Genomic DNA, 11,243 nt, shown 5'->3' with positions numbered 1-11,243 from the left:
TGAACAGTTATTCTCTCCCAAACCTTTCTACTCATCTTAGACCATGGTTTTTTTCTTTGTCTTTGCACAACCTTCCATCACAGCATCATGCACATTTAATGAAAAAGTTCAATATTGGCTGGCCTTCTGAATCACAGGCATCTCCATCCAGTCCCACTTGCTATCACTCCTGCTTTATGGGCATTCGGTTAGTTTTCAGTACATGAAGCTGAGTACATATCTCAGCCAATTTGAACTAATTTTTTGAGACACTGTACCAAATGATTTACTAAAATCCAAATACATTATGCCAAATGCATTCCCTTCAGCCACTAATTTTGTAATTCTGTCATAAACAAGCAATCAAATTCATCTGACAAGATTTGTTCTCCTAAAGCCCTGCTGATTATTTATAATAACCATCCACAAATACATGAAAGATGCATGCACCAAAAATGGAATGAGGCTGGATCCTGCAAGATATGGGAAGCTGAAGTTCCACAACAATAAAGCATATGGTGAAGCAATCCACTGGTTAGATGAACAGTACTCTGAAACAGACACTACAGAGATTGGTAGGGTATGTGACTTGCTTTCTACTAAAAGAATGGAGATTTTAGTCAACATAACATGCTTTCAACTATCTATCTCTTTTTTGTTTGCTTATTTGCATTTTGTACTTGCTGCCTGTAAAAACTGTATGTGTCTCAAAAGGCTGTGGAAGAATAAGATAAATTTTTATAACTTAGTTTTTGTTCAGGGATAGGATGCAGGGGAAATGATATTAAAAAGAAAGCAAAACCAAAAAAAAAACATGAGAAGAATGAAAACTTATGAAAGTCTCATTTATTTTTCCAATATGTTTCATGGTCTAAAATGAAAACAGTAACAATGAAAAAAGGTTATGTAAAATACTTTCATTCAGAATGGAAAAGACTTTTTTTAGGACAGCATCCATAACAGTACTACTGAATTTGCACTTCAGCTCTATTTCAAAACTGGCTATATTTTCTATTACAACCCCTGTATATTACAACACTCCATATCATGGCAGACTTGATATGATTCTACTATAGATATATAGTGATACGTATGTGCTAGACACATAAATATCACATTAGTTTTCCTGACTTTGGAAGTTGTGGCAAGTGACAACATACTAAATTTAAATCATATTTTTGTATTGGTTACAAAAGTATGAGGAAATGAAAAAAAATCCTCTTATTTGATGCTCATAGTCTAGAAATTTATCTTAGATTAGACACCTAACCCTTTTCAATCTAAAATAAGGTGTAATGAATACTACACCTGTGTGCAGAACAACTCCATCTCTAATATTAGGTACAGTTGTTATTCAGACATAAATGTTTTTATATTTATTTATTCAATAGATCCTGCTTACCCTTTCTGTGAAGTTACTCAATTATGAACAATATAGTTCCATTTCTTGAAGGAATAACTACACACTTCGATGAACAACTGACTGTTGCTAATAGTTCAAATTTGTCCACCTCCATTTTTTCAAGAAAAAGAATATGATAATTTTGTTTATTTATTTCTTCATATCATCAGAACTTCCAGAAAATTTACATGTCTAGTTGTGGTACACCATAGAAAGAGTTTAGAGGTCAAGAAAGCAAAGCAAATTGTGACTGACAACAAATCAAAGGTATGGATTTGAAGCTAATAAAAATACAAAAGACCTAAATTAATCTGAGAGCCAATCACAATTTTTTGGAAGTGAAATATTGACTTCCTTCAAGCATTTGAAAAAGTGCTTGCAGGCTGTTCATAACGTTTCAGCTATTTCTCCTCCTCTCGCCTAGGACAGCAAATTTTCACTTTTCATAAGACCAATCTTTTTGCACAAATTTCCTCTTAGCCAAAGCCATGATGTATCAGTCAATGCAGTAATTGAAAGCAGCCTCTATTTTCCCCTAAGACATTTCTTATGATTTGATTTATACATCAGCTTACTTAATAGTTTGCTTAACAGCTTCCATCTTACTTCTTTTGTATACATTTTCTTCCCCTACGTTGTAAACTTCTAGTTAACAACTAGACTATTCATTGTCTCATCTGTAAGTTAACCATCAGAACATCCCTTAGCATTCCTTAATTTCCCAGAAGGACCTATAGTGAATACCTTGCATTTCTCTACAAGTATGATGATCAGTGACATTACAGTGTTTCATGTAACTAAACCTTTGGCAATGCAATGAAAGAGTTTCCAGTTCTGGAATTCAATACAACTGCCTCTTTTTTTGCCTTAAAAACACAAACTACTTCTGAATTCACACAGTAATATTGCTTCTTTCAATTGTCAGAACACTTTAAACACATTTCATGCTTCATGTCACCCATTACTACATAGCAACCATCTCTGTACTGATAAATAGTACTTTTAGCAGTTTGCAGAAACATTAAACCACAAGGCAATAAGGATGGGATTCACCTCGCCTTACTTTAGCCAAGTAAAAATTAGGTGATTAATGTAAGGTAATCATGTAAAACAATTTCGTTGCAAATAGAAAAGGGTAAGCATCTTTAAAGGGCCATTCATCTCATCCTAAAATAGTGTTAAGATGGTAGGATGAATTTTCCAGGTAAAGGTTTGTGTCTCACCATTAATTTACAGTAGGGTATAATGACTACTGTAGACAAGATGCTTACTTCAATTGCCTAAAAGTGGGTAAATAAGCCCTACCCTACATGTCACTGCACAGCAAGGAGAAAATTAAATACAAACAAACCACTTGAATTTGGTCACCATTCTTATACTCTTCATTACTGTTATGATATTTCACACATTCTCATACAAGTAATGCTGTAATGCAGTGGTTTTACACCAATTTTTGTTCATTTTTGGTTTTTTTTAAAGCTTTGGTTTTTAACTGAGGTGTGATTTTTTACTGAGGAGAGTGCCACTCAAACACCATTCCTCCAACAGAATTGCTAAGCGTCCATAAAAATTCTTGCCATCTTTCTGGTATAATGTAAAGAAATAAATGTAAGTCAAACAAATGAAGGGCAGACCTAAGAAACAGAGGACTGTACTGTACCGTGGGAAGTAGTAGTTCTGCTTTAGGGGGCTGTAGTGAGTAAACAAGCCAGTGCAAATCCTCCAGGCTATGGCTATAATGAGGAAAAGCTAATACAATCTATGAGTATCTAAACAGATGAGTAGGAATAGGGACCAGTTTAGCATTTATATATGACAATGATAAAACAGATTGTAGAATTTATTATTTTTTTAATACTCTTAATGCTCATCTTTCAAAAACAATGATGAAAAGTCAGTGAAGATACAGAAAAGAACTACAAAAATTATTTAAGAGCCATGGAAAATGCCTTATAGTGAGACACTTAAAGAGCTCTACCTATTTACCTCATCAAGAAGAAGATTGAGAGGTGATTTGATTAGAGTGTCTAAGTACCTTCACAGGGAGAAAACACTAACTACTGAAAAGCTCTTTAGCAGAGCAAGGCATAACAAGAGAAGATGACTGAAGCTGAAGCCAGACAAATTAGAAATAAAGCACAATATTTTTTAACAGTGTGAGTGATTAACCACTGGAACAAACTGCTAGGGGAAAAAGTAGATTCTTTTTTGTCTTGATGCCTTTCAATCAGGCTTGGATGCCTCTCTGGAAGATTAAGCGTCTCTTGAAGTAGCTAAGTTTTGAGTGAGTCTTGAAAGAGAAGAGGAATGTTTACATAAGGACAGGAAGATCTTTTAGTGGGCTCGATGCAGAGATATTCCATTGGAAATAAGGACTTACAGTATTCAGGAAGTCAGTTTTAATGATTTCATTGTCCCCTCTGCCTTTAAAATCTGTGAATCATGTAAATTATAAGCAAAGCCTGGCCTCAGCCAGAGCTTTATTGAATACAATAGATCTCCAGCTGGGAACCTATGTCCACTGAAGTAGAATTAACTGGTCTATCAAGGATCTTCATTTTTAAGTAAAAGAAACTGGGAAACATCATCTGCTACCCTTGAACATTTTCTAGATTTCAGACAATTTCCCGTTCTGCACTGGGACAAATTGAAGAACATTTTCAGCACACTGAGACTTGCCAGCATTTTGGGAAATGATGCTCTATGAACAGATTTTCTGTTTGTGTGGGTCTCCTGCAGCCTGACCTACAGTGAAATTATAATCACCACAATGCAGCAGCAGAATAATAGAAATCATTGCCTAAGATTCATCAGGACTTTGGTTTTGAAATGGCATTTTAAGTGTCCTGAAGTGTGCTTTTGCCTCATGTTGAGTTACTATATATTTGCATTTACATTGAGTGCTTAGACATGAAGGAGCAATATAATTTTCCGTATGACAGTAGAAGTGCAAAGCATGTGGGTTTTGGGTGGGAGAAAAAGTGTTTCATGGCTGCTGCAGAGAGCTGGGGAAAGGAGTGACCCAAAGGGAAGAAACAAAGTCTCAGAAGGGCAAAGTTCTCCTAGAAAATATATGTTATTTGCATTTGAATGTGTTCCAGTCCTATGTCCAGCTGGGCAGAGCACATTCAGCTGCGTATTGTGTGCTATTGTGTGCACATGTGTCATTGTGCAGTGGAGTGGCGTTCATTTGGATTATGTCCCTGTACGCTGCTGTGGCTGCTGCAGCCTGTCTGGGTATGTGTTATTGCTTCAGCCCGTCTGGGTATGTGTTATGTTGTGGATACATGAAGGCATAGCTTTCAAATACAAACACATATGCTTGTGAATGATTAGATGAATACTACTTTCATTGTTATTTGTTACAAAGAATTTTCCTTCTTGTCCCCTCAAGATATAACTATGAATTAAAGAGAGCTGGCAATTACAAGCTGCTGCTGCTGAACAAGGGAACAGGGACAGTGACTGCTGGCAGAGGGTTCTTTCTTCCATATTTCTTTTTTTTTTTTTTTCCTTTTCTCCTGCCTTTTGGCTGAAGACAGATTTAGAGGCCAGTGCTCCTCCTCTGCACTCCACTGACTGTTCCAGCCTGGAGCTAGCTTGTTATAACCTACTTAGGCAGTTGGGTGCTGTCAGTCACTACTTCAGAATCAATGGTTGCAGATGTGAGCTTGGATGCAATGTTATTTCCCCCTGCAGTAACAAACAGATAGATTTTAATAGATTTTATTTTAATTTTTCTAACTGCTTCATCTTACAAAAAAGGGGAAGAAAGTTAGGGGCATTGCAGTTGATTTGCAGATAAACACATGCTCACAGAAATGAGGTGAAATCTTTTAAAGTAGCAATTCCACATCCAAGTGCAATATTAATAATGATACAAATCATAAATTCATCCTATAGGGAATTTGTTTGCATGAACCTGAAATGTCAGTTCATCAGGATTTTGATAAAGGAAAGAAATATTCAGCAGGTCTGTCATCAGGGGAGTGTGGTTTTCTTATTAAAAAAAAAAAGGAAAAGCACAAATACAGCTACATTTGGAAAATCAGAACATTTTTTACTCTTACTGTATTATTATTATTATTGTTGTTGTTCTAATTGCTATCATCATTATTGTTATTTTCTCCAGAGAGAGTAAAAACTTCTGATGCTTCCCCTTGCTTTGAAGTGATGGTCATGACTGAAAGTTGTCCTCAGATTTATATGATTTTGCACACCTTTGTTATTATATCAAATTGCTCTCATGCATCATTCTTGCAGATGCTGCTGGCTTCCAGGGAGAAGCAGGAGGGAGACTGTGAGTAGTTACTTGTTCCAAAGCCAGTGCTGACTTTTCCTGATGTTGTCACATCAGGTTACCACTGTAGCTCTGAGGTCTTAATTGCATTCCAGACAGCCTCGGCTCTAGTTTTAACATTAGTCCTTTGGAAATATCAATATTTCAGGGTGGAACATTTTAAGCTCAATGATAGGAACACAGCAAAGGAGCCTTGTAAGCTAGATATGCACAAAAGTGCTTTCAATAATTAGGACAGCTCTGCGTGAAGGGAGACAAAGCTGCATTTTGGCTGCCCAGACCCTCTGTGAGCATATCCCAGACCCCAGCGGCTTGCACAGCAGAGTTTGCTTCACAGAAGATCCAGGAAAACGAAGTGTGGCAAAAGACTTGAGGCCTTTCTCTTCTTCTGGTGAGGAGATTTGATATAGCTGGGCAATCCTGCCCTTCATTCCACCAGTTTGACTGCCTTTCAGTTGTCTTCCTCCTGGTGAATTCACCTCATTTCCTGGGGAAAAAAACCACAACCAAACCCAAAACAAAACCCTCCATTATCTACTAATAAGCAAACATTTCCCAAGCTTTTCATGGAAAGTGATAAGCCAAATGGCAAATGTGATGGATATGAGAAGGAGGAAAACACCTCCTTTTACTTCCAAACAAGGATAACGTGAGGATGAGACAGTAATGGAGTTCTCATTTCTAGTGGACTGTGTTAATGAAGGAAGATACAAATCCTCCCTAATTGAAATCAACAGCAGAATTGCTACCAGGTGATGACAGTTCAGGTTAGCCCTTCTACTAGGATTTTTCTCAGAAGGGCAGAAAATTAGCAATTTTGGGTTGCAATGGAAAGAAAAACTAAAGTGCTAAGATTTTAATGAAGTAACTTCAACTGTCTTATGCCTTTTGCTGAACCTGTTGTTTGACCACATCAGGCAGTACATAGAAAAGTCCTCTCTGGGGGGAGGGAACAGTTTCACCATCACCTGGAATGACCCCCACTTTGGCCATCGTGAACTGGCTCTTGTTCTCTGTTTCCATGCCTGCCTTGCTGCATTTCTGAGCACAATAACAGACCCTCAAAGGGTCTTATTTGCGCAAAGGGTCATAATCAGGAGGTCAGAAGATTTCTAAATGTAAGAGCCTTATATAAATACAGCAGAAAAAGGTTCCCATATCCTAGATTTTTAAAGCTGAAAAACAGAGATGGTACACCCAAACCTGAAGAAATGTTTCCCACTTTTTTTTACATCTCTGGAAATCATTTACAGATAAATGTTATAACTCCAAATACTACCATAGACAACTTAACTCCCACAGGATTTGTGAATTTACTCTTAGCTACTACTATCAATTTTGGTTCTTGAAAACCAGCCTAGAGTCACTAAATATTGTAATGTTTGACTGCTCACCCATCACAGTTGCTCCTCTTTCAGTGTGAAAGTGCTGTCCTGCAAGAGATTTTACTTAGAATTCATTTATTTATTTAATTTACTTCTACAAGGCCAAGTGAGATCTGGAAAGCGTAGCAGAATGTTGTCCCTAGAAACTCAACTTCTTCTATAGCTAAAGAAAAACTAACAAGAAATTACTCAGAACCAAATTGTTATACTATCCCTGCCCCTTCTCTGCCCACACAAAAACCCACACAGAGATCTGCAGATACCGTTTCCTGGAAAATTTCGGTTTCTAGGTTAAAAACAAGAGTCACTCTGAGTATATTCTGCTTAAATTGGAATCTGGCTGAAATTTAGGAGGTCTTTTCTAAGAAAGCAATTCAGAACACTTTCTCTGTATTCCATCTGCTTCTGGCAGCACTTAGTTCCTCTTAGGATATAGCATCAATCTACCTCAAACTGAGCAATCCTCAGTGCTACATTCACATATAGAACTAGTAACACATATCCCAGCATATCCTGGTTATATTAAGTACTCTTTTTTTTTTTTTTTTTTTTGCATATCTCTTGTAAATAAAATGCTTTTTCAGAGAATAGAAGACTAATCTGAACTCCCAGTTCATGTTCCTTATTTTCTAGAAGACTGTTCTAAATATTAGGCTATACAGAGGACTAGGTCCATCTTCGTTCTTCAGTTTATGAATTTTGCATTTCACAGTCAATGGATTAAAAGAAATTTGTCTTCTATACAGTGCAGTTTGTAAATCAGCAGACTAAAATAAGCAATTTAAATATGAACCTGGGTGCTTTGCCCTTACTTAAAAAAAATAATAAAATGTTATGTCGTAATGTTTTTATCCTTGCCTACCTTTACTCCAAGTTTCTGCTTCATTTATTTGGGAACACCACCATTCACACAATTACATTCTTGCATTTATATGGGATTTTTTTGCATTTACTGTGGCTCATCCTGGCTGTCAGTCTCCCCTACCTACCTGGTGACTGAGTAAAGAATTCTGACTGACTTGAAGAACAACTCTTTGCCTGGGAGTTTTTCTAGGAATCAAACTTTTCTTTCTCTGTGATAAGAGAATGACAAAAGTAGAGTTACATGCATCTTATCCTCATACCTTAACATTAACCTTGGAATGATAAATAAAGATTGTACATATAGATCTATTCTTCTGTGACTGTTTATCTACCCATTATGCTTTGACTGCATATACAACTTTCGTCGAGGTTGAAAAATCTCTGTGCATTTTTAAGAACCAAGTATGCTCCTGCTGTCCATAAGAAGCCGTTTCTCTCTTCCATAAGCTGTCCACACTTAGGAGAATGAGGACTTCCAGACCACTGTTGCTTCATTAAGCTAATATATGAAAAGAAGGATGCACTTTAGAAGTTCCTTTAAAAGCTTTAAAAAGTAATGGTTCAGTTACACACACATTGCCTGAGCTAAAGATGAAAATAAATAAATAAATAAATAAAAGGGCATCTGTTCAAAATAAGATTTCTTTCATATGCCTATTGACCATCTAAAGTAAGTATCTAACCTAAACTGGTCATTGGCTCCCCCTCCTCCCTCTTGATGGAAGGTATGCAGAGAACAGTTGTTTCCATTCTATGATATATGCCCAGCCTTATTTGATAAATCACCCAGTGAAGATACCTGACTCTTCCATGACTATTGCAGGAGCCTAGAGAGCTAACTTAAACCAGCTACTTCTATCACAAAGTTAGGTAAAATCAGTTTACATTAGTCCTAAGCTTAGTTTTATTTCCTGCATCTCACAGGCCATATATTCATTTTACCACTCTTGAACTGAACTTCAAATCTTGGGTATGACTAATACATCTTTTGGTATACCTTTCCCTGCTAAAGATCTCTTTGCACACTATTTTCTTCTTTGTATGAATATCCTTGCCTCTAATGAAATCACCTATCAAAGTTAAAAAGCCTCACTGTTATTCTCTGCAGTTTCTGATTTATTTTTTTTCTCTTGAATCTTCTCCATCCTTTTCCGTAACGTCATTGGAAGGGAATTTAAAAAACAAAGAAACAAACCAAAAGAAAACAAAAAAACCCAACCAACAACATAAAAAAGATTGAAAGAAAGAAAATCAGTATTGACATAGGTACTCCTATCCAGTATTAACCTAGGAACTCCTATCCAGTTAAACATCCACCACAGACTCCATATTCTCTTTGTACTTGGTTTTTTAGATACAGATCCTCACTGAGCGGGTACAGACTATGCTACTTCTTCCTAGATTTCCTAGTTTCTATTAATTGAACTGAGTTTCTAGTTAATTGAACTGAGGCTTTTTACTTACTGACAACCTAAGTTGAATGAGATGCCAACCTCATCCTTATTTATTGTGCTTTTATTTTTTTTCTTCTACTTTTTATGATTAGCAATGTTATATTTGTATTTTATCCCTACTTCATAACCATTAATGGAGATAATAAAAAACATAAGGCCTCATAATTATTCTTCCACAGGAGACACCCTTCTGAGGAGTGACATAGCTGTTGCATTTTTTTTGCCCATGCTTTACTGAGTGTTACTCTTTCCTCGGTTCTGCTAAAAAAGCAAAAGCAGAGTGGCAGACTGCCTACTTGATCTTGCCCAGGCTGTTGTTGGGAGCAGGTTAAATCATCTTAATGGACAACAAACTGCAGTTTCTTTGGGACGTGCTAATTTAGGAGAGGCTTCTGGTGAGTGGGGCAGAAAGGGAATGACTTATGCAGCCAGCAGGGAACCTGCAGACATTGCACCTCATGCGGTTTATGTGGGCTAAAAACAGTGGGTGTTTCTTCCACCTTAGCGTTGGGTATTTCAGGGTTTGTTTTACATCTTTTCAGAAAATCTGTTTTATCATCCTTCCTCTTTTCATTTGCTTGCAGCTTTCCTTACAAAGCTATTGCTTGTTTTGTTAGACCATTGCCATATGAGGTATAAATTCTTTAAGTGCTAAACTGTACAATTGCAACTATACAATTGCACAAGGTTAAGCTAAAGCTAATAACCGGTTAGAACAGTCATTATGGCAATTTATTACTACAATTAATGAACAAGTTAAAGTAATCTCAACACCAGCCAAGACAAGTCCAGGCAAAGTCTGACAGGCCCTGAGGCTTTATACTGTTCAGTTAATACAAGCCTTAACCTGTTACCAGCATGCCGTTACTATAAACCCCATGGCTTCTTATTAGCATTGGCATTACTGTATTTACTGGGCTGCAGAATCTGAGCAAAAGCAGAGCAAAAAATGTGGCAGCCAGAAAGACAGCCATGTTTCAGATATAATGATAAAATGGGGGTTTTCTTCAGGACGCAGTTCCTGCACACAGACACCTGGTAGTACCAGGGATGCTCTTGAGCATCCTGCCTGGCTTCCAGCTGGCACTGCAGGAAGACACAGGTTTCCCACAAGTTCTTGACCATTTCTGACAAAACTATGTGGATGCCCTGCTACTGCTCCAGGATATCTCACACAGAAGTATGAACATATAAATGAGTAACCGAGGTGAGCTCTAGTTTCCTATAGGTTGTGAAGGAGTTGGTTATTTGGTTAATTTTGCTTTTGGGGTTGTTTTTTTGGTTGGTTGTTTGGCTGGGTTGTTTTGATATGTTAACAGGCCACCTTTAAGCATTTATTGTTCATGCTGCTATTATTTAGAATTGGCTTTGTAAATTTAATGATATGCTCATTTCCAGCTGAGGTAAGCACCCAGATATATGTATGCCCATTAGGAGTTCACTGTCTGAAATGAAGGTGTCCAAATAATCATTTAAAAACTAAAAATAAAGAATCTGAATGGTCTTTATTAGTCAAACTGAAAGAAAAAGCTTTATTATCATTTTGGTTTCCATTCCTTTATAGAATTAAGATGAAGGCAAAAGTTAAATTTTAAATTTATGTTATGGACTAATTTAGATTTCTTAAAGATATTGGAAATCAAGACTTTCACTTACAGGTGACCAAATGTGGTTGAATGTGAATATATAAAATAACACATGTCTCAAAAGTGAGGGACAGAAAGGAAAACACCTGAAAAATGAAAGTAGATTTTATTTATTTTTTTTAAAATCAAAATTGTGAGGTATTGGAACAAACTACAAACAGAAACAAGTTTTTATCTCTGATTCTCCTTAGATGAAGAGGAACCACCCTAAAC

This window comes from Falco rusticolus, chromosome Z, assembly GCF_015220075.1.
Source record: "Falco rusticolus isolate bFalRus1 chromosome Z, bFalRus1.pri, whole genome shotgun sequence".
NCBI classification, from domain to species: domain Eukaryota; kingdom Metazoa; phylum Chordata; class Aves; order Falconiformes; family Falconidae; genus Falco; species Falco rusticolus.
Note: the sequence above shows the minus strand (reverse complement) of the source record.